Source organism: Mesocricetus auratus, unplaced genomic scaffold (genome assembly GCF_017639785.1).
Source record: "Mesocricetus auratus isolate SY011 unplaced genomic scaffold, BCM_Maur_2.0 Super-Scaffold_100015, whole genome shotgun sequence".
Classification (NCBI taxonomy): domain Eukaryota; kingdom Metazoa; phylum Chordata; class Mammalia; order Rodentia; family Cricetidae; genus Mesocricetus; species Mesocricetus auratus.
The window spans coordinates 54,143,202-54,165,807 of NW_024429198.1; the positions used below are offsets into that span (position 1 = coordinate 54,143,202).

The 22,606-nt window shown below is 40.9% G+C and overlaps 1 protein-coding gene across 2 annotated transcripts in view; it reads left to right on the forward strand.

Moving 5' to 3' along the window:
* The window catches only part of Galnt1 (polypeptide N-acetylgalactosaminyltransferase 1), a 72,224-nt gene that overhangs the window by 2,895 nt on the left and 46,723 nt on the right, over positions 1-22,606 (forward strand). For both annotated transcript variants that reach the window (XM_040757946.1, XM_040757945.1), the window contains exon 2: positions 22,540-22,594. The gene's annotated coding sequence lies outside the window, so the exon portion shown is untranslated. The remainder of the gene's footprint in view (positions 1-22,539; positions 22,595-22,606) is intronic.

Sequence of the window (22,606 nt, forward strand, 5' to 3'; positions counted from 1 at the left end):
TGCCCAGGAATGCTGGGGCTAGAGGCAGGGACCACTGTACCCAGGCTTTTGTTATTTATTTATGGGTAACTTCCACAGACGAGATAGAATCATTCAACACCACAACAGAGGCAATAACATTGTTTCTACACTCATGTATGTACTATATACACTTCTTAAACTTGGGTAAAATAGAGGAAGGGAATGCAGCAGCTGTATAGGATGGGAGTAAGTACTAGATACTCACTGCATGTTCGTTTATTCAGTTGACGCTTGCTCTGGGTGGTTAATGTATGACAGACACACATGAGAAGACTCATGCTAACTAGAGAATAGGGCAGCATTAAACCATACAGATGAGTCTGGACTTAATGACCATAGCTTGCTGGCAACTAGTGTAGAGGATGGTGGAGAGCCTGGATGGTGTAAGGGATGAGGAGTGGGGGGGTGATCATTGCTTTTGGTTGGCTAGGTTGGTAGGGAAAGCTCTGAGAGGCTGTTGAATTGTATTTGGCTTCTGGGTATCCTCCCCAGTTACTCCCAGATGCCTTATCTATCTTATTATCTGACAGCACTCCCTTGTGCCTTTCTCCAGAGGCATCAGGCTTATTTCTGGCTGTGTACCTTTATATGGTTTCCTTTCTTCCAATATCACCCTTTTCCCGTGTCTGCTTGTGAAAGTGCTGCTGCTTGCTCAAGGAGTGGATCACATTGCCTGTCCATAATGAAGTCCTTCACTGTTGGTATGTGCTGTGAGCTCTACTTAGTGTGCTCGAGGGCAGGCATAGCCAGAGTGAAGGATTGATTGATGAACTGAGCTCTGAAGTGTTCACAGTCGGAACACTTACAATGAGTGACTTTTTGATTGAACTTTTAAATTTTAGTTTATGTGTATGGATGTTTTGCCTGTATGTAAGTCTTTGCTCTACTTGGGTGTCAGGTGCTCACAGAGGCCAGTAGGCTTGGATTCCCTAGGCCTGGAGTTACAGATGTTTGTGATCTGCCATGTGGGTGCTAGGAATCAAACCTAGGAAGAGCAGCCAGTGTTCTTAATTGAAAAGCCATCTCCAACCCCCTGAATAAAACTTCCTTTTATTTTTTATAAGATGGCTTTTTCTCTTCATAACCTGGTTGTTCTGGAATTCAATCTGTAGACCAGGCTGGCCTTGAACTCACAAAACTCCTGCATCTTTCTCCAAAAGCATGCTCCACTGCTGTAGCTAAATTAGACTTTTTTTATTAGATTAAATTAGATTACTGTAGGTCCACACGTAGTTCTAAGGAAGAATTCAGGAAGGTCCCTTGTATCCTTTATTCAATTATTCCTGTCTTGTAAACTATAGCATAGGTAGCCCAGGCTGGTCTCTAGTAGTGAAGGATAGCCTTGAATTCCTGATCCTTCTGCCTCCACTTCCTAAGTGTTTGGATTACAGGCATACATCATCATGCCCAATATGTCTTATGGTGTTTAATATGTTTGTCTCAGTCACTTTGAATATTTGAAGTGAGTTTCCAATAAATAGTATATAGTTACATCATGTTTTAAGATCTATTTAGCCAGGTGCCCTTTTCATTGATGTATTTAGGCCATTTTTATGTAATATAATTATTGCTGTATTAGGGGATACACCTGCCACTTGTCTTTGCTCCCTGGTTTTTCTTTTCCAGACTTGTGGATTACTTGAACATTTAAACTTTTTTTCTCACCTTTGTCTATACTGTTTTGGGGTATAATTCTTTTCCTTTTCATTTTTAAGAACTTTTCTTTTCAGGGTTAGGGTGGGATAGGATAGGAGCTAGGCGACTAAGTCTCACTCTGGAGCTCAGGCTGGCCTAGAACTCACTAAAGACCAAGCTGACCTTGACCATCCTTCTGCCTCTGTGTCCAGGGTGCTTGGCTCAGAACTTTTGTTATTGTGAAAAATTCCTTTCCTTTTCCTTTGTATGACAATATGATTCCCTTTCAGCTTTCTCTGGGTAGACATTTTTTATAATAGTAACGTTTTCTTCCAGTCCTTTAAAAACACTGCATTCCTTCTGGGCCTTGTGGTTTCAGGTAAGAAATTTTCTTCCATTCAAGTTGCTTTTTCTCTGTAGCTATGTCTTTTCTTTCATTCTCCTTTTGTTTCTATATTTTCTGATGACTGTATCTTTCAGTATGGATTTCTTTGCATTTATCCCATTTGGGGTTCACTTAGCGCCCAGTTAACTTTATTTAAAGTCTTGCCAAATTAGGATATTTTCACCATTATTTTTTGAGTACATTTTTAGCCTAATTTTTCTGTCCCCTTGTAAGACTGACAACTTGAGCAGTGGCTTTGCTACGGTTGAAGAGCCTCTGGCTTGCAGTTCTGCAGTCTTCTGTTGTTCTGGTTGGATACTTTGTGCCACTCTGGCTTCCTGTGTGTTTCCTCTGACCCTGAAGGTGGCCACTTAGATTTTTGATATTTTTTGGCTTTTTAGATTTCTGTTTGGGTCTTTATTTGCCACTTATTTGCTTAGGCTCTTTTTTTTTTTTAATACTTGTTTAGAGTCCTTGTAATTGTTGAAGCATTTCTGACTGGGCTATTGTAAAATTGATAATTTTAGCACTGCTGGTGTTCTTTCAGTTTGAACTCCCCATCTTTTGGATTGGGGTGTGGGTGTGAGGGGGTTAAAACCTGGATATTTTCATGTTCTCTGATATTCTAGTTCTTTTTAAGCTTTTTTCTTTTTTTGAGCTTTTGGTTTTTATTGCAGTTTGAAGGGGTATCACTTCAGCAGAAGAAATGAGGGTGAACATTGTTTGTTACCTTGTTATCACTAAGAGGAATCAGAAGTCTGGGCATGGTGGCATAGGCTTTTAATCCCAGCGCTCGGGTAGTTCAAGGCCAGCCTGGTCTACAAAGTGAGTTCCAGGATAGCCAGGGCTGTTCCATAGAGAAACCTGTCATGAAAAACAGAAAGCACCAAAAAAAGATGAATCAAGAGCACAGGGTGTGTGAGGCTCTCTAGGCATGGTGTGTGGCTTGAGTCAGAGGTCCTCCACAGGCTCCTGCTCTGAATGCTGGCGACCTCTTAGTCTGAGCTATTAGGAAGGCTCTAGAGCATGCTCTTGAAGCTGGTGGGAGCAGAGCAGGAGAGGAGGCCTGTGGAAGTTACACCTGCTCCCGGCTCTGTTGGACCCTTGTGCTTTCTGGGAAGCCTACGGTGGTGGAGGAGCCTCTGCCATACTGACTCAGTTGTGCTAGACTGCAATCTTCTGAAGCAGACCTTTCTTCCTTACGTTTCTTGTCCTTGGGTCAAACACTGTCAGCCTGCGGATAAGACCTTCCTGGGGGTCCAAGGCGTGATTTGAAGACTGGTATTTGGGTCACGTGGCCCAGCTCTTGCTAGATCTGTGTGCCTTAGCAGTTACCGTTTCTTCCCTCTTCTGTTGTTGTCGTTCCCACTTTTATTATAGAAGGAAATGGTTTGCATTGGTTGGTGGAGCCACATGCACACTTAAGTTACTAGTTGTTTTTGGAATTATATAGTGCATTTGATGGTTTATTGTCCAGTCAAAGAGTGGGTAAGCATTTCTGGGAGTTGTTTGTTTGACTTTTGTTTTTTTGTGCTTTTGAGACAGGGTCTCACTACGTAGCTTCAGTTGTCTTGGAACTTGCTATGTAGACCAGGCTAGCCTTGAACTCACAGGTTGATGTAAGCCACTACACCTGTCAATTTTGGGAAATATGCTGGGCATTGGCGATGCACACCTTTAATCCCAGCACTCAGGAAGCAGAGGCAGGCGGATCTCTGTGAGTTCGAGGCCAACCTGGTGTCCAGAGTGAGTTCGAGGACAGGCACCAAGACAATACAGAGAAACCCTGTCTCGAAAAACCAAAAAAAAAATAAAAAATAAAAAAAAATAAAAAAAGGGGAAATATTAGAGATCTCATTTTACAATTCCTAGGAATTTATGAGTCATCAGTAAATACTTTACCTGTATAAACTATTCTGTATAGCAGGTGCCCTAAGAGGTTAGAAAGTGTTTTCACGCAGAGACAATGCACTTTGAAATAAGGCAGTTGGAGGGATAATATCATGTCTACTTAGGTAGGAGCATAAGAAAATTCAAATCACCAAGAGTAGTAGTAAGAGAATTCTCTCTAAGAGGAATCGATTACACAGAGGCCATGTAGCAGGAGAGATCTATGTGGAATGGGAAAGATTGGTGTGGTTGAAGGGCCCTGGGCAAGAGAATGGGGTCAATGGGAAATTTGTCGTGGCCAGCTCTGCAGTACCTATGCTCAGAGTTGTTGAGCATCTGAACATAAAGAGTGAGCTTGACTATGCTTATTCAGAGTAGTAGAGAATTTGTTTTGTTAGAGAAGTCAGAAGAAAAAAAAATACTGAGTCAGGGTCTTGCTGTAGTACAGGGGGGCCTTGAATTTGTGATCCTCCTGCCTCAGCCTACACGTTCAGAAATTACAGGCTTGTATCATCATACTTGGCTCAGAAGTCATTTTTTTTCCAAGTGTGATGCCCTAAGTTTTAAATATTTATAATTTAATCACAAATCTTGGGGTCAGAGTGAGGGAAGATGTTCTGCACAGATTAATAGTCTGAAAGTTGTCCCAAGAAAGGGACTTGGTGTTCAGTTGGTGAGTGTGAGAGAAGAATAATTTGGATCTAGGATGGTGAAGGAATTTAACCGTATTCTTTGAAAGTCATTATTTGGAAACTAATGGAAACCAGGTCACCTTTGTTTTGTTGGTTTTTAAAACTGACGCGGTGCCTGGAACTTTGTAGGCATACGTTTATGGAGTCACAGCATTTGAATGCCAATGAAAAGGACCAGCTGTATAATTTGTGAGTTTAGAATGACATTAAAAAGAGGCTCTTTATTAAAAAAAAGATTAAAAGCTTCAAGACAACAATAGGTTGTTAAACTAAATGCAAAATTCCTTCTAAGGTGGAGCCCTATGTGACTGTATATTTTATGGGTTCATAAAGTCTGTCCCAAAAGGAAATTTTAGAATTCATTTAGTACAGGAACCTCCTTTTATAGAAGATGTGTAATATTATATACAACTGAATGTTGATAATTATTATTGCACACTGGGATTTAAACATTAAAATATGCCTTTAGATGTTTTGCTACCTTTAAGTCTGTGGGCATACTCAGAGTATAACTACTTTAAGTCTGTGGGCATACTCAGAGTATAACTACTTTAAGTCTGTGGGCATACTCAGAGTATAACTACTTTAAGTCTGTGGGCATACTCAGAGTATAACTACTTTAAGTCTGTGGGCATACTCAGAGTATAACTACTTTAAGTCTGTGGGCATACTCAGAGTATAACTACTTTAAGTCTGTGGGCATACTCAGAGTATAACTACTTTAAGTCTGTGGGCATACTCAGAGTATAACTACTTTAAGTCTGTGGGCATACTCAGAGTATAACTACTTTAAGTCTGTGGGCATACTCAGAGTATAACTACTTTAAGTCTGTGGGCATACTCAGAGTATAACTACTTTAAGTCTGTGGGCATACTCAGAGTATAACTACTTTAAGTCTGTGGGCATACTCAGAGTATAACTACTTTAAGTCTGTGGGCATACTCAGAGTATAATTACTTGCATGTGTGTGTTGTGCTAGCACCTGCACCTGAGTGTGAGTGTTTGCATGTATATGAGTGCATATGTGTGCCTGAGAATATGGAGTTTTACATTTCCAGTGAGGCAGTGTCTCTCAGTTGAACCCAGAGCTCACCATTGTGACTAGTCTAGCCAGCTAGTTTTCTGGGGATCCCCTGTAACTAGTATTAGTTTCCCACAGTGAGCATAAAAATGACAGGTAGGTGAGATAAGTAATTCTAAAGAAACTTATACAAAGTTTCCCAATCCTCTAACACGTTTTTGATGTTGTTTGTTTTTGTTACAGGGGTTAGTGTAATGTGTATTCTTCCAGCCAGCCGCCTTGGCCCTGCTGAGCTGTCTGAACCCTCAAATAACACACAAGACACTATATTAATTATGAAGCTGTTGGCCGTTTGCTTGGTTTCTTATCGGCTAGGTCTGACTTGATTATTGATAATAATAATTACTCATATATATTGTACAAGAACTTATCTTTGCTAGGACGCACTCCTGCCACGTCCATTCCTCCCGGGAGTCACATGGTGACCAGCCTCTTCACTACAATTCCCAGAATCCTCCTAGACTCCTAGTCCCACCTATCCTGCTTCCCTAGTTGCCAACAGTGCTTTCTTTATTCAACAACCAATAAGAGAGACAGATTTACAGAATGACATCTCCCATCAGGTTAGGGATATAGTTCAATAATAAAGATTTTGGGTCTAGTATCCATGTCTAAATCAACAGTTTTTCCCATAGTTACTGTCTGCCCTGCTGATAAATGTGCTGGTTTGTTTCTTATTTCCTTGTAAGTTCTGACAGGCCAGAATTTATTGGCCATGCATACTTGAGAGCTGTCTGTTTAGCTAACTGAGATTCATAGGATGAGGAGAAGCAAATGTCTTTGTAACAGTGGTGATGGTGTCTCATTGACAGCTGAGGATGGTGTCGTGTGTGACACATACCCTGCTTTCTGCAGCCAGCGAGCATATATGTTGTTGAACACCTGCTGCATACAGTCCTGCTAATAAGGCTTTTTCTGTTTTTTGAGTTAAGCTAATTTTAGCAGTAATTAGTTTTTTCTTCTGCTAAATCACTTTAAACTTAGGTAAAACTAGTTGTGACTACTGATAGAAATCAACTGAAACAGCTAGACGATTAAGTATGATTCATAGTTTAATCACTTTAAAATGTGAATGTTGACCTTCTTAATAGTTACTTTGGCACGCTTAATTTTGTTTTATTAGTTGTGCTAATTTATAGACAGTCTATTGCAAATTGGACCTTGTCTTCCAACATTGTAGGCTCAGATGAATACATTGGATAAACAACGGAAGAAAATGTCTAGAAAGGCATGAGAAAACATAATGACAAGTAGATAAAATAAGTAATGCTAAAGAAACTTATTCTAAGATATTTCCTAATTTTCTAACACATTTTAGATGTTTGCTTTTGTCATAGGGGTGAGGGTTATAGTTCAGTAGTAGAGAAAGACTTTGGGTCCAGTATCCATGTTTAAATCAACAGTTTTCCCCATAGTTACTGTCTGCCCTGCTGATAAATGTGCTGGTTTGTTTCTTATTTCTTTGTAAGTTCTGACAGGCCAGAATTTATTGGCCATGCATGCTTGAGAGCTGTCTGTTTAGCTAACTGAGATTCATAGGATGGGGAGAAGCAAATGTCTTTGTAACAGTGGTATGAGTAAGCAGACTATTGTTAGCAAGTAGAGAAATATTGTAAGTGAGCAGCTCCTGTCTAAGAGCAGCTGTACATAGAGATAGCTCACTGTTGGAGATAAGAGCCAGCAGTTAAGGAAAGTGAAAACCGTCACCACTGGACTTACTGTGTGCAGTTGCCCACTGGAATGCTAAGTACAACTTCTAGTTTTTGGCTGTCATCAGTATAAATCTGGTGTCTAACAAGAAGATTCTCCTTCCTTTAAATACTGATTTTGGACTCTTGATGCACATATACATATCTGCTACTTCCACTGCTAATGTGACACAGAACTGCCGTATTCTTGGTTATGCTGCTGTTTACTAGGCGGCTTTGAAAAAGTACAAAGTACTTTTTACAGATGACAATGACATAGGTAATCTGACAACCATTTATGGAATATATGTAATGTGTGAGCTCAGTGTTGGAATCACTAGTGGTAGACAGATGAATAAATGAATACGACTTAGTCTAGCCTGCCAAAGATTAGAGGTAAGAAAAGTTTAATTCTTTGCCTTAGTCATTTGTCTGATAGTGATTAAGCACTCATTGCTTTAAGCCAGGCACTGTGGTCTGCACTGCAAATTCAAAAAAATGCCTTCCAGGAATTCAGTCAAATGAGTAAACATGACATATAGAAATACCACTGCATGTTAGCATTAATGAACTAAAACTGCTGTGGAGAGGCAGATGGCAGCCGTTCCAGCACTGTAGCTGAATTAGGAGGAGCAGAGCTGGTTGTTGCCATTAGGATAAGTAGAGGTTGTTGTTGCCATCATTGCCATTGTTCTTCTTTTTCTTCTACTTTCTTTTTTCCTTCAAGACAGGGTTTGCCCTGCCTGCCTCTGCTTCCCAAGTGCTGGGATTAAAGGTGTGTGCCACCACTGCCCACTGCCTGGCACAGACATTCTTTCAGACAGAGGAAATAACAAATATGAAATGTATTGGGTATTTTCTTTAGGCTGCCAACCAGCTCCCAAATAAAGACATAGATACTTACTATTAATTATGAATTCTCTACCTTAGCTTAGTCTTGTCCCACCAGCTCTTTTAACTTAATTTAACCTGTTTCTGTTCATCTGTGTTTTGCCTTGGGGCTTTTTGCCTTTCTTTAATTCTATATATCCTACTTTCCTGCTTCTACCTTGTCTGTCTGTCTGGCCCCTGGCATCTCCCTGTCAGTGTGTACCCTCCCCAAGTTCCTCCTCCTACTTACTCTCCTTGCCTGGAATTTCCACCTATTCCTCCTCTCTCCCTATTGGCTGTTCAAGCTTTTTATTAAACCAATTATGTTTGTACATAACTAAACAAGTGCAACACATCTTTACATAGTTAAACAAATATTCCACAAGAATGAAGATAGAGAAAAATGCTCCTTCTTAGCTGCCACTTTTTTATTTCTCAACTGTGGGCTGCAGTTTCATGAGACTGATCCTGTAGGGAAACTATCCTGTAGTTTTGCAGCTACACTGGGGAGTGAGGAGAATGATTCACTCCTTTCTCTTTATTGCTTGCCTCAATTGTAGCCGACAGCATTCAAGATAGGAGTATAGTCAGGGTCAGAGGGTCAGAGAAACATTTGAACACACTCTTAGGATTTTGTTCCCAGTACCATGCTTGAATTTACAGTGCTTGTTTTAATGGGATTTTAGTATGCCATAACACTGAAACATTAGTATTAATGTTTTATCAATTGTCTCCCTTTAAGTAAGTGATCATAGGTTTGTTTTCACAGAAAAAAAAATCTACTCCATTACCAAACATATTAATTTTGTTTCCAAAGTTTACTTTTCCAGTTTTGTATATAAGTAAGAGATTTTACTGTAATTTTCAACAAGCTTATAGAATTATTTGTGAATTAAATATCTAAAATTTTTCATTTATTTATTTATTTATATTTATTTATTTTTGAGGCAGAGTCTTACTTGCTATGTAGACCAAACTGGCCTTGAACTCAGAAATCTCCGTGTCTCTTCCTCCTGGGTGTTGGAATTAAAGGTGTGTGGTGCCATGCCCAGCTAAAGTAGGTTTCTTTTTCATTGTGGGGCAGGGGATGTGTGCACACATGCATGGGTCCAGCAGAGGTGTCAGTCGGGTCCTCTGGAGCTGGACTCACAGGCAGCTGTGAGCCTCCTGACTTTTAGTGCTAGGGACTGGAACCTAACTAACCCTTCCACAGCAGTGCACATTGAGCCACCATTATCTCTCCAGCCCTGCAGCAGATATTTAGAAGGCAGCTTGCTCTGTGCACATGTGAGAGTTTATGAAAGTGAGGGAATGAGGGAGGCCAGGCTTTGGAACAGGGATGGTTGCAGGCATGGTGGCGAGGGGAGGATGGCAGCTGGCACGGGCAGCCTGGGCCGGAAGGACCGGTAAGTCCTGGCACGGCTAGTGGTTCACTCACTCCGAGTGCTGTGCTAGGTGCCGCTGTGTCTGCTTAGTTCACCTTCAGCTGGCTCCATTTTATGTCCATGTGAAGGTGTTTCTAATGGCTTGAGGAGATCACGGTAAAGATTTCTTACAAAGTTTGTATGTTTTACTCATAAACCTTAACCACTTTAGAGCCTGTCCTTTGGTGTTTTATCTAACAGACAACTTAAAGTGCCTTTATTACTTTGTTATCATCAAAAAAAGTATTAATGCTTGAGGTCTAGTTTTTTTGAGGAAGAAGCAAAACCTGAAAGATAAAAGCATTAAAAATAAAGGCTGCAGAATACTGTTTTGGTTTTGGGGTTTTTATAGGGTGGGGTTATGTGGAGGCTAGAAGTCATTGAGTGTCTTCCTCAGTTGCTCTCCACCAATTTTGTTTTCTTTTTAAAAGATTTTATGTGTATGGGTGTTTTGTCTACATGTATGTGCATCATGTACATGCCTAGTGCTTCCAGAGGCCAGAAGAAAGCATTGAATTCCCTGGAACTAGAGCTACAGATGGCTGTGTGTGTGCTGGAAATCAACCTAAGTTCTCAGGAAAAGCAACCAGTGCACTTAACTGCTGAGCTCTCTCCAGTTTCTGGAGTTCCTCCTCCCCCCTTTAAAGGGTTAATTTAATAGCTTTATACTCTTGCTATACAGAGAGAAAAGGAGTCTGGCTTTTCAAGAATTAATAAGCACATCCTCATAAAAGGTATAATGAGGGAATTGGACACGTTGCCTTCCAAGATGAGTGTTACCCTTCAAAGGAACTAATAGTGGCCTAATTAAAATCTAATTAACTTTAGAAGTAGGAAAAGTATTTCTGTTCATTTAACCCTTATTTCAATGAATATTAAGTACTTTGATCCTATTATGTTTTATCATTATTTAAAATTTCATTTGCTTTAAATTTTTGAACATGGAACATCTTAACTTTCTGAGCAGCATCTCCAAGTATTCATATTAGGTGTGCCTTGGTTTCTTTGAAGTGGATGGAGTCATGCAGAGGTAGCGTCTCTGTGGGCTACTCTCTCTTCTGTTTCACACCAAGAGGAAATTACTTATAGTTCGTGGGGGGTGGGGGTTGAACACAGAGACAAGCATAGTATTTACATTTTCTCCCATTGAGACTAGAGTCTCAACACAAGTACTTGCTTATCTTTTTCTTGTTCGACCACTTGCTTTTTACTCTCTTCCTGTTGTCCTTATTACCTTCTATAGTATTGTGCTTATTGATTGATGTTCTGCTTCTATCCAGTGTCGGCACTTTGACTGTATTAGTTTTTGTCTAGTTTACTCATGTGTGTTAAATCACTAGAAGTGGGCTTGGCACATACTAGTTAAATGAACCAGTTTTCTTTGGCTTTTAAGTAGTATTGGTGATGGCTTTTGGTGATACTTAGGGAGCTAACTACTCAGAGCTTATAGATGTTTTTGTTTTTTGGCAGTGTGGCAAATGTGAGGTTTCAATTATTTTTGGAAGAAGACATACATTATAAAATATTGGGTAGAGAAATGGCTCAGGGTTAAGAGCACTGGTTGCCCTCCCAGAGGATGGGCTTCACTCCCAGCGCTCACATGGCAGGCAGCTCACAGCTGTCTGTAACAGTCCCAGGGATCTGAAAACCTCTGCTAGCCTTCTTAGACACCAGGTACACACATGGTGTGCTGACATACACGCAGGCACATAAAAAGGAAGAAATCCAAAGTAAAATCTGGGGTGAGTATTTGAAATATTTTTTTAATTCATTGTTAAACTGACATGCAAAGAGTGTTGGGGAGGAAGCCATGACTCTGGAGAAGTAAGGCTGGTGGTCCTCCTGTAGGGTTAGAGAAACCTTTCCAGAGTAGCCCTGGAGGGCTGGCGGTCCAAGGATTGAACAAGGTGAGAAGGTAGTTTGTGTGAAGCTGGAATTCCTTTCGGAATCAGCGAGTTACCTAGGAAGGGATAGCAAACCTGTGCTAGGGTACAGGGATTAGAAGTGAGGTGAAGGGTGGGGAAAGCAGGGTTTGTTGCTTTTCTTGTTCCTGAAGAACGTGGCTGACAGAAGGAACTTGAGGGAGGATTTCTTGACTCACAGTTCAGTCTGTTACAGTGGAAGGCATGGCAGAGTTGTAGGAGAAGGATCCTGTGGCTTAGTTCTTTAAAGATGGTTGGCCAGAAAGCAGAGCACTTGGACAGAAATAACTCTGAAGACCTGCCCTAGCTATGCCGCAGATACCAGGTTCCACGCTCCTCGAAAGCTGGAGACCAAGTGTCCAAACACAGGAGCTAGACTCAAGCTGTAACAGGTTGTTTGTCTTATCATGTGCTCGCTGAGAGGGTGAAATAGTTCTCCTTGAGAAATTATTGTTATAGGTCCACTCCAACTGGATTTGGAGTCAGAGTTCATAGGACTATATGAATGGTATAAAAAAAAGCCCAAACCAAGAATTTAGTGAAAAGTGGTCTCAGGGTATTAGGACTAAGAACCAGTCAAGCTAAACCCCTTGTTCTTTCCCTTTCCCCCTTCATTCCCCTCATTTCCTCCTTCTGTTTTCCTAAGACTTCCCTTTTCCCCCTTTCTCCTTTCCTCAGCAGTCACATGTGTCTCAGTCTGGCCTTTAACTCCTAAGGCTGACATTGAACACTTGATCCTCTTGTCGCTGCCAAACCCACTAGGATTACAGGCATGTGCCACCATGCTCAAACCAGACCCTTGCTTCAAAAATGTAGAAATGTGGGCTCATAACCTAAAAAGTAAGAGAAACCTTGAAGTCAGTGACTTAATTAGCAGAGCAATGAAAACTATAATCAGCCACTCCAAAGTTGTAGGTATGCTGTGTCAAATATAGCACATAAAATGAAATGTCAAAATTATGTACTTTTTTACTCTCAAGACAGGGTTTCTCTGTGTAGAGCAGCTGGCCTCATACTCACAGAGCCCCACCTGCTTCTGCCCTCTGAGTGTGGATTAAAGGTGTGTGCTGCCATGGCCCACAAATAATGTAGTTTTAAAAAGACTTGTTGGGGCTGGAGAGATGGCTCAGAGGTTAAGAGCACTGACTGCTCTTCCAGGGGTCTTGAGTTCAGTTCCCAGCAACCACATGGTGGCTCACAACCATCTGTAATTTAATCTGGTGCTCTCTTCTGGCATGTAGGCAGAACACCGAATATGTAATAAATAAATCTGTAAAAAAAATAAAAAGACTTGTTTATGTGTATGTGTGGTGGTTTGAATAAGAATGGCCCTCATAAGCTCATATGTTTGAATGTTTGGTGTCCAGTTAGTAGAACTGTTTGGGAAGGATTAGGAGGCGTGGTCTTGTTGGAGAAGGTGTGTCCCTGGGGAGCTCTCTCTGTCTCCTACTTGCAGATACAGATGTCAGCTCTCAGCACCAGCACCAGCGTCGTGCCTGCTTGCCTGCTGCTACCTGCCCCACCATGGTGGTTATAGACAGCCCTCTGAACTATGAGTGAGCCCTGGTAAATGCTTCCTTTTAGAAGTTGTCTTGGTAGTTGTACGTCAGCTTGACACAAAGTATAGTCGTCAGAGAGGAGGGAATCTCAATTGAGAATATGCCTCTGTAATATCAGGCTGTTAAAATTTATTTAATAAACTGCATTCAGTAAGTTGTAAGGGAGTATTTGTATTGAGAAAGATTTTAGTGGGCAAGTTTGGTTTTACATTTTAAAAGTCTACTACTAATGTAATTACCCATACAAGCAGTTGAAATGTTGTTTCTCTTGCTTTTGGTTCCTAGCTTGAGCCCAGGACCTTATGCTAGGCAGTACTCTGCCACTCAGCTATGTCCCCTAGCACACAATCAGTTTGCCTTTAAGATGCAGAAAACTAATTTATTAAATTGTTTATGGTTTAAAAAAAACCTACCTATTACAAACTTAGGGAAGAAAGGAAATTATACTGTTGTGACAAAGCACCAAGACCCATGTAACTTATAGAAGAAAGAGGTTATTGGGAGCTCACAGTTTCAGAGGGTGAGTCCATGACCATCATGGCAGGGAGCTTGGCAGCAGACAGACATGGTGCTGATGCAGTAGCTGAGAATTTGCATCCTTATCTACATGTTAGGCAGAGGCAGAAAGAACTAAACGGGAATGGCATGGGCCTTTGAATTTCAAAGCCTACCCAACAAGACTGTCTCTCCTTTTTTTTTTTTTGGTTTTTTACCAGACAGGGTTTCTCTGTATTGTTTTGGAGGCTGTCGGTCCAGCCTGGCCTCAACTCACAGAGATCTGCTTGCCTCTGCCTCCCGAGTGCTGGGATTAAAGGCGTGCGCCACCACCACCTGGCCAAGACTGTCTCTTCTAATCCTACCCAAACAGTCCACCAACTTGGGACCAATTTTTGAGTCTCTGGAAGCCATTTCATTGAAGTTACACAGCCGAGAGTAAATGTCATACTTAATATGAAGACATTCATAGTATTCTCTTAGATGTCAGAGGCAGCTAATGACCACCACTGCCCTTCACTCCAGCATTGCATTCTATCCCTCCTGAAGACCCTGGGCCACCAGACTAAGAGTTAACCAAGCGAGAGTCACTAAGAATACTTTCATGGAAAATTCAAGAGTCTACAGAGAAGTTTTTCAGATTTGTAATAATTTGTTTTACATCAGATTACTACAGTAGGGCCAGGTGGTGGCGCACGTCTTTAATCCCACACTCGGAAGGCAGAGGCAGTTGGATCTCTGTGAGTTCTAGTCGGGTCTACAGAGTTAGTTCCAGGATAGCCAAGGCTACACAGAGAAATCCTGTCTCTGGAAAAAAAAAAAAAAGAAATTACTACAATAAAGTCAGTTTTGTTACTCCAAATAGCAACATGTAATAAAAATGTAGTTACTAACCCAGAATAGTTAAAATCTTCCTAATTAAGTTATTTAAAAGGGAATAGGTGTCTTTAGCATTGTGTTAAGTCAGCTTCCCGTGCTATAATTAAGGTAAGCTGACTTTAAGAGAGCAAAGACTTACGTTGGCTGGTGATTTCAGGTCTTAGTCCTGTTGATTGGAGCACGTGGAAGCATAGTTGGGAACATGTGATACAGAAAGTCACATAACAGCTGGGAAGTAAACAGAAACAGGAAGGCACCTTAGTCCCCATACCCTCCAGAGGTACCCCTCTCTCTATGACCTACTGCCTCCAACTAGTCAGTCCCCCTTCTTAAAAGGTTCCACCGCTTCCTAATAGCAAAACTGGCTTGTCATCAAGTGGGGCCATTATGGGAATATTGAAGATCCAAACAATAGCAGGCAGGGCAAAATCTTTAGAAAGGTTATATAAGTAAACCAAAAAACATCACAGCAGACCTAAAGACATTTTTGGGATATAATCATAGAGGGAAGAAAAAAAAAAAGCAATAGTTTCTTGTGAAAATGCCAATTAAACTGTCATTAATGTATAATTTTATTGGTATTTTTATAAAATTATGTGGATTTAGGCCGGGTGGTGGTGGCGCACGCCTTTAATCCCAGCACTCGGGAGGCAGAGGCAGGCGGATCTCTGTGAGTTCGAAGCCGGGCTGGACCGACAGCCTCCAAAACAATACAGAGAAACCCTGTCTCGTAAAAAACCAAAAAAAAAAAAAAAAAAAGAAAGAAAATTATGTGGATTTTAGAAAGAACAAGTTAATTCAAAATCTGTTTGGAAACAAAAGGCCAAGAATGGCCAATGATACTTCAGAAGTAAGTGCTTATAATATGAGATTTAAGGCTTAGTGTTAAGGCTTGCTTATGTAGCTAAGTGGCAACACTGTTTGGATATATTTGAAGTTCTGGGTTTGGTTCTGGTTCCTAGTATTGCCAGAAAAGCCAAGGGTGGGGCTAAAACCTTTATAGTTGGGATACTACAGTATTTGGCACAGGTAGACAGGAAACAGAAGGAAATTACAGTATAAAACAAAATTTACTATACTTACCACCTGATATAAGATTTAGGGTTGTAATAGGTTACATATGAAAATGGATTACTATTTAAATAGTATTTATACTGTTTAGCTACATGAAAAGAGGGTTTCTTTTGTTGTTGTTGTTGAGGCTTGGTCTTCCTGTGTAGCCCAGGTTGACCTTGAACTGATGATAGAGGTATGTGGTACCATGTGCTGTGTGTGTGTGTGTACATCTATATGTATATATATATTAAAATTTACATCATTTCCTTTTGTCTTAGTTGGGGTTTTATTGCTGTGATAACACACTATGACCAAAAGCAACTTGAGGGCAAAAGGTTTATTTCAGCTTACAGCAGTTCATACTCCGTGACTGAGGAAATGTGGGCAGGAACCTGGAGGCAGGAACGGAAGCAAATCCATGGAGGAGCACTGCTGACTGACTTCACCTCCTGGCTTGCTCTGCCTGCTTTCTCACACTGTCAGGACCACTGCCTAAGGGTGACGCCACCAGACCCACCCCACAGTCATTAATCAAAGAAATGTCCTACAGACTTGCCTACATTGCAGATCCTCTTTTCAGATGACTCTTGCTTGTGTCAGATTGACAAAAAAAGAAACAAAGAAAGAAAGAAAATTTCAGCTAAACACCCTCCTTCCCTTTCTTCTCACCAGCTCCTCCCATCTTATTTCCTCTCAAATCCATGACTTCTTTTTTTGTTTTAGTTCTCTCTCTCTCTCTCTCTCTCTCTCTCTCTCTCTCTCTCTCTCTCTCTCTCTCTCTCTCTCTCTCTCTCTCTCCTTCCCCCTCCCTCCCTTCTTCTCTCCCTCCCTCCCTCCCTCCCTCCCTCTCCATATGTGTATAACACACAAATAAATATATAAATATAACCTGCCAAGTCTGTTTAGTGTTGCTTGTATGTACATGATTTCAGGGCTGACCACTTGATAGTGTGTAACCAGTTAGGCGCCTCATCTTTATGGATGACAAATTTACCTGGGACCTCATGAGATTTTCTCCTTCCATGTTAGCATGTCTATTGGTGCTGTCATTCTTCAGGTCCATATTGTTGAAATGTTGCTAGTGTAGCTTCCCTTGAATTCTAGGAGATAGTGTCACAGCAGAGTTACTGGCCCTCTCTTCTGCCATGTGTGCTAAGTCATGGAACATGGCAGAAGGTGCAGGAATTATAAATGTATCAGTTGGGACTGGCACTCATGATCAGTTGTTTCTGTTTTGGCAGGTTGTAGTTTCTGAAGTGGTCTCTGCTGCAAAAAGGATGAGAGCTCCACTTACCTGTGCATATAAGGATGAACATTTAGAATGCAGTTAGGAGTTACACTGTTTTAGTAAAGTAACAGTGTAAGGTTCTCTTCTGAGACATGTCCTCACTAGCCCTCCGTATCACCAGGGGTGGTCTCTCTCCCATTGAGCAGGCCTTAAGTCCAGTGGGACAGCTGTTGGCTACAGCCTAGATATAAGAGCCCCTGTTGCATGATTAGGTAGGGAGGTTGCAGAGCCCGTCATTGTCGTTGGCTAGGTGTCATGGGTTAGGGTAATTGATTACCACTCCCTCGGGCGTCTTATATAGCACCTTTTGACACTATGAAAACAGGCAACAACTTCACTTGGCCCCATTTTCTCTTATTTAGGGACCAAAATTAGAGTTGTAAAAAGAGCACTTTTGTTTTTGTTTTCTGAGACGAGGTCTCTCTATGTAACTCTGGCTGTCCTGAAACTATATATGTATGCTGCCTCTAAATTTAGTGTGATCTGTGGTAAAATCTGAGAATCTCTGTTCAAAATTTGAGACATAAATGTGTTTGCTTTTAGTAAATACCCAAAACCTATAGAAAATTCCAGTGAGCAAAAGATGGCATCACCATCTCCCCAGATGTTAGCACTACTTGTGTCATTTGGCATGAGGTTTGGCTTCATTTAGAGTGCTACTTTCCTCCTTCCTCCAGAAAGGTGCTTCAGACAGTGGAGAGCATTGAGTTCTGCTTACACTCCAGTGTGTTGCCAAGGAACTGCTCCTTTTCTCTTTCTTTAGCGTGTGTCTCTTAAGAAAGTTCTTGCTCCTCTGCTCCATCCACTGCGTTCATGTCCCAGGCAACAGGGTCACTGCAGGGGTCAGGGTCCCAGGGCCTGCCCTCCAGTGTGATCAGTCTCTTCTAAACACTCTCATAGCCCCAGATAAGGAGTTCTGATTTTGTCCTACCAGACACCTTAACCTGCAGAGCAGAACAAGGGATAAAATTGCCACTTGGAGTTAATGTAACAGCTTGATTCCCATGAAAGGATAGGAAAGTATTCACATAATGGACAGCTGCTAGTTTCCCAAAATTTAGATCCTTTATATTGAAAAGTTCCAGTATGTTTTAACTCCTCTTTCCTTCCCTGGAAATAGCCACTAATATGCATCTGGTTTATGATTGTATATTAATAATATACTTTTTGGCCCATAAACAATATGTGTTGCTTTAAATTGTTAGAGTTAAATGGAGCAAGCTGTACTGTACTGAAAGACCAGTACTTCTCATTCATTGTATTCATATTGACACATACAGTTCTGCTTGATTTTATCTGCTGTATAGTATTCTATTATGTGTATCATTTAGTCATTTTTCTTTTTAAAGAAAATAGTTGTGTGTGTACACCAGCCCCCCTGTCTGTCTGTCTGTCTACCTTTGGAGACCAGAAAGAGGAGGTACAGATCTTCTGGAGCTGGAGTTGCAGGTGGTTGTGAGTTGGAACCAAACTAAAATCTTCTGGAAGAGCAAGCAGCACGCACTCTTAACTGCTGAGCCATCTCCAGCCGCTCCATTTTCTTGATGTCCTTCAGGTTGCCACTCTTTCTTGGACATTATAGACAATACTGCAGTTCTGTCTTTTTACTGGTGTGTCATTTTCTTCAGATTCTGAACCTGGTCATTGGGTTATGAAACGATATGGTGGTGCTTTCTTTACTTCACTAAGTATTGCCAGTGCCTTTCTTCAGCTGTCATCCTTATCTCCTCCTCCCCTTTCATTGGTCATCTTCCTCTTCCTCAGTTGGTGCTAGAGATGAGTACGCACCATAGAGCTACGTTTCCTCCTCTGGCTGCTTGCTTTGATTTGGAGAAGTTTTTAATGCATTCTAATACTAAAGCCCATGTTTTGTGAAATTTTCTCCCAGTCTTTGATTAATCTTTTGACTGCATACGATGTCTTTGGTTGAATAAAAAGTAGTTTTTATGTAGAAGGAAGTATTCACTTTTTTGTGCCTTGTCCCCCTTTCAAAGGTTGGTGTTTCTGCAGTCTCTTCCTGCATCTGGAGATGTAACCGCTCATGGCAGACTAGTCTGGTGTGACTGCCCTTCAGTGCTCACATGCCCACTGTCCTTTCACTAACAGGGTCTTGTGGGGTCCTACACTCTGGATTTGTGCCTCACGAAGGCCTCATGCCATGCACCGCCACCTCGTTAAACACGGGGAATTGAGCTCAGGACCTCTGAAGAGCAGCCATTGCTCTTCCTCCAGCCCCCTCATTTTATGCTTTCTATAATGTCAGGGTTTGTGTGAATTTTTTTAAATCCCATTCCTAATTTTTTTAATTGGTATTCTTTTCCCTTTTCAGCTTTGTGCTTTTGTTTGTTTTGTTCCTTCTTTTCATGTTTGTAAGTCTATTTGTTGAATACTCCCTCTAATTATGAACCACACTCTACTTCTAACCACAGAGCATTGAGCTGCATGGCAGAGTTCAGAATAGTAAATTTTAACATAGAAACAAATCACTAAGAAAGTATAGAGGAATCCTGGCAGATGTCCATGCATACTGCTCCCTACCTCTTAGCTTTGATGTTTTAACAATCTTTTTTACTTGTTTTCAGTGTGATACTTGAATATAAGCCCAACATTAGTTAAAAATCTGCACTAGGTATAAACACGAAGATCTTAAAATTTGATTTTCTTTATTTTCAGTTATTCTTCCTTCTCATATTTTCATTCTTGTATTAGTTACTGAGCTGCTGCTTCTTTCTTGTTTCAGGAACTGCCAGATGCTATAGTAGTAGTATTAGACAGATACAGACCTAACATTTATGTAGCTCGTATGACAATAAGCTGAGTAACTATGCTGGATGACAGAAATAGGTAGTTGGTGCTGCAGTGGAAAGGAGAGCATTAGAAAAGATACGCAGTAACCTTGGGGACGAATGCTTTTGACAAGTGTTTGCTCTCATGACACATTGAATGACAGTTTAGAAATGTTCAGGATACAGGTATGAAAAACACAGTTCCCATGCTTGCAAAGCTTGTACTCTGACCACAGCCCAAGGGAGTTAAAGAGATGGGATCAGTTAGCACATGCTGACTAAAGTTGTACTACTGATGAGTTTTCCAAGGAAGGTATGGTATATGATGTCTCTTTCCCTGAGAATGTCTCCTCAGCTGAGACAGGGGAGTCAAGGGTGAGCAGTGAAGACGACCAGTGACTGGAAACCAAGCCATTTTGAATTTTTACCCTGACTGTTCTAAACATAATTAAAGATGGCTGAAACACCAAGTACAATGTGGCTGAAAAAGAGACTGGTGATGTTGGTAGGATATTAGAGTAGTGATTTCACCAAGAAGCCATTTCACTGACATGAAGCCACACCAGAGCATAAAGCCCACTTGCACAGAAGAGAATAGAGAACTGAAAATGATAATTTGAGGGAAGGAGGGCATAATTATGGAGTTTTGCTAAGATTGGTAGGTTGGCAAAAATACAGAGGAAACCCTTCAAAACTTTGAGAATTCTGTGACTAGAAAATAGTGTTGACCCCTGGTCTGGGGAAGTTCCTATTGGATTCTTTGCTTCCCAGAAACTGTTCCCCAGGATGGTACCATTAGATGCTGTTTGCTGGTGTCTGAAGTTTTAGACTAGGGGAAACCTAACACACACTCTTCTTTAGCGTTTAGGCATTGGTGTTGAAGTGAGATAAGTGATAGGAGCTAATGACTTACTTACCCTGGGTACTGTTTTCCAGATGCATTAGAATGTAGCCAAGAATTCCTGGTCTCCGTGTACCTTTGAACTATGAGCTCCTAATTCTGTTTGCTGCTGACAGACATTCGTGCATTTTCCTGCTTCTGTTTTGGTTTTTTTTCCTGTCATAAAACAAACTGGTATTTCTCCTCACCAGTTTTTTTCTTACTTGTAATCTGTATTTTCTCATACTTTTGGAACCTTTTGCAAAGCTGTAAAATCACTGTAAATTATGATGTGCTCCACCATCCTACCATGTCTAAAGATGAGGTTTTTAGGGCAGGACCTGTTAATCTATTTTGTGTTCCTACCACAGAATTCTTGAAAATGAATAAAAAATAAAAGCAATGTATTGTCTTAGTTTTGGAGGCTAAGAAGTCCGTATTAAAGGAGTCAGTATCTGATGAGGACTTTCTTGCTGTGTTACAACACGGCAGAGGGGCATCACATGGCAGAAAGCCAGAATGCAAGGCAGGCGTGTGAATCCCTGTGAGTTTGAGGCCAGCCTGGTCTGCATGGTGAATTCCAGGCTAGTCAAGTCTACACAGTGAGACCCTATCTCAAAAAAAAAAAAAAGTCAGTGTGTTTTTCTGATGAGGTCTGTAATCCCATCGTGGGAGTTCCCACTGCCGTGGCCTCATTTAGCCTTGTTCCTAATATGCAAACTTTGGGTGGAACGCATTCATACTATACCAGAGACTGAACTTTTTCATGTTTTAGTTTTCTCTATTAGCATAGTATCTTGTATATAATTGGCAGAGTTTAATATACTGGGGATATGTGATCTTCAGTCGATTGGCCAAAGCTATATGCTACATAACAGGATTTCCCACAAAGGTGGACCACATATACAATAATGTATACCATAGAACCTAGATTTGTAGTAGGCTTTGCTGCTAGGTGTATGTCAGTAACACTTTTATCTTCATGCAGTAATAAAATTACCTCACGGCATGTTTCCCAGAACACACCCTTGTTAAATGACACATGACTATAATACCATTTCTAAAATGGGTATGTCACACCAGGCTCTAGTTTGTAGTCGTTAAACTTAGACGTTGAAATTCTGATGCAAGACAGGTCCTCTACTGCTTACACTTTCATTTTTTTCTTCACAGGATACATTCTGATCTGAATCAATAAGTAACTTGAAGGGTGTTATTAGGAGACTTTTGATTTGGAGCAAAACGCCTTATCACTGAGAGTTTTGTCATCTCACAGAGAGGTTCATACATAGGGAGATTTCCAAGTTGATCTGGCTTCCTGATAGTATCAAGATCCTAATGCTTCCCACAGTTTCCCTTTCCATTCTCAGCACAATACAGTCTTTCCTTAGGGCTTCAGTGGCACAGAACTTGAAGTATGTGCTGATTCAAAGAGATCTAAAGGTAGAAAGATACCATTTCTCCTTTATCATCTTTTTCCCCAGATGCTGTCTAACAGATTTCCCTACGTGTCCCTTTGATCATGATTTAGTTTTGTGCTTTGGCAAGATAAATACAGTGGCTGTGCCTGGTGTGGTCCAGTCAAGAATAGGTGGCCTAGTAGAGAGTTATCACTAGAATTCCATTGGAGTCTAATGTGGTGAAAATTCTGGGTGGGAAATAAGAAGTAAACAGTATCCACTGAAGATGCTATCTACCTGTCTTTGACTTGCTCACTTGAGAAAGTGTGCCATCATCTTTTTCTAAGTGGAGAAAAAATAATTTGTTCTATTTCCACTGAGTTTGCTGTTGGTTCTCAGTAACACACTCATTCTTTTAATAGACATTAACTGGACTGCCTCCAGGTGCTTTAGCTTTGGAGAAATAGCTGAATAATTAATGGTCCTTGCATTCAAGTGGGTGGCTGGCCTACAGTCTGGTATACAGGATAGAGGAGGAAAGAGTTACTCTGAAATATACTGATTTCAGGACATTTATTTTTCAACAGATGATGTGAAACATGTGGATTTGTGATACGAGTTCATTTGAAAAGTCACTTTGGGGTAAGTTGATAA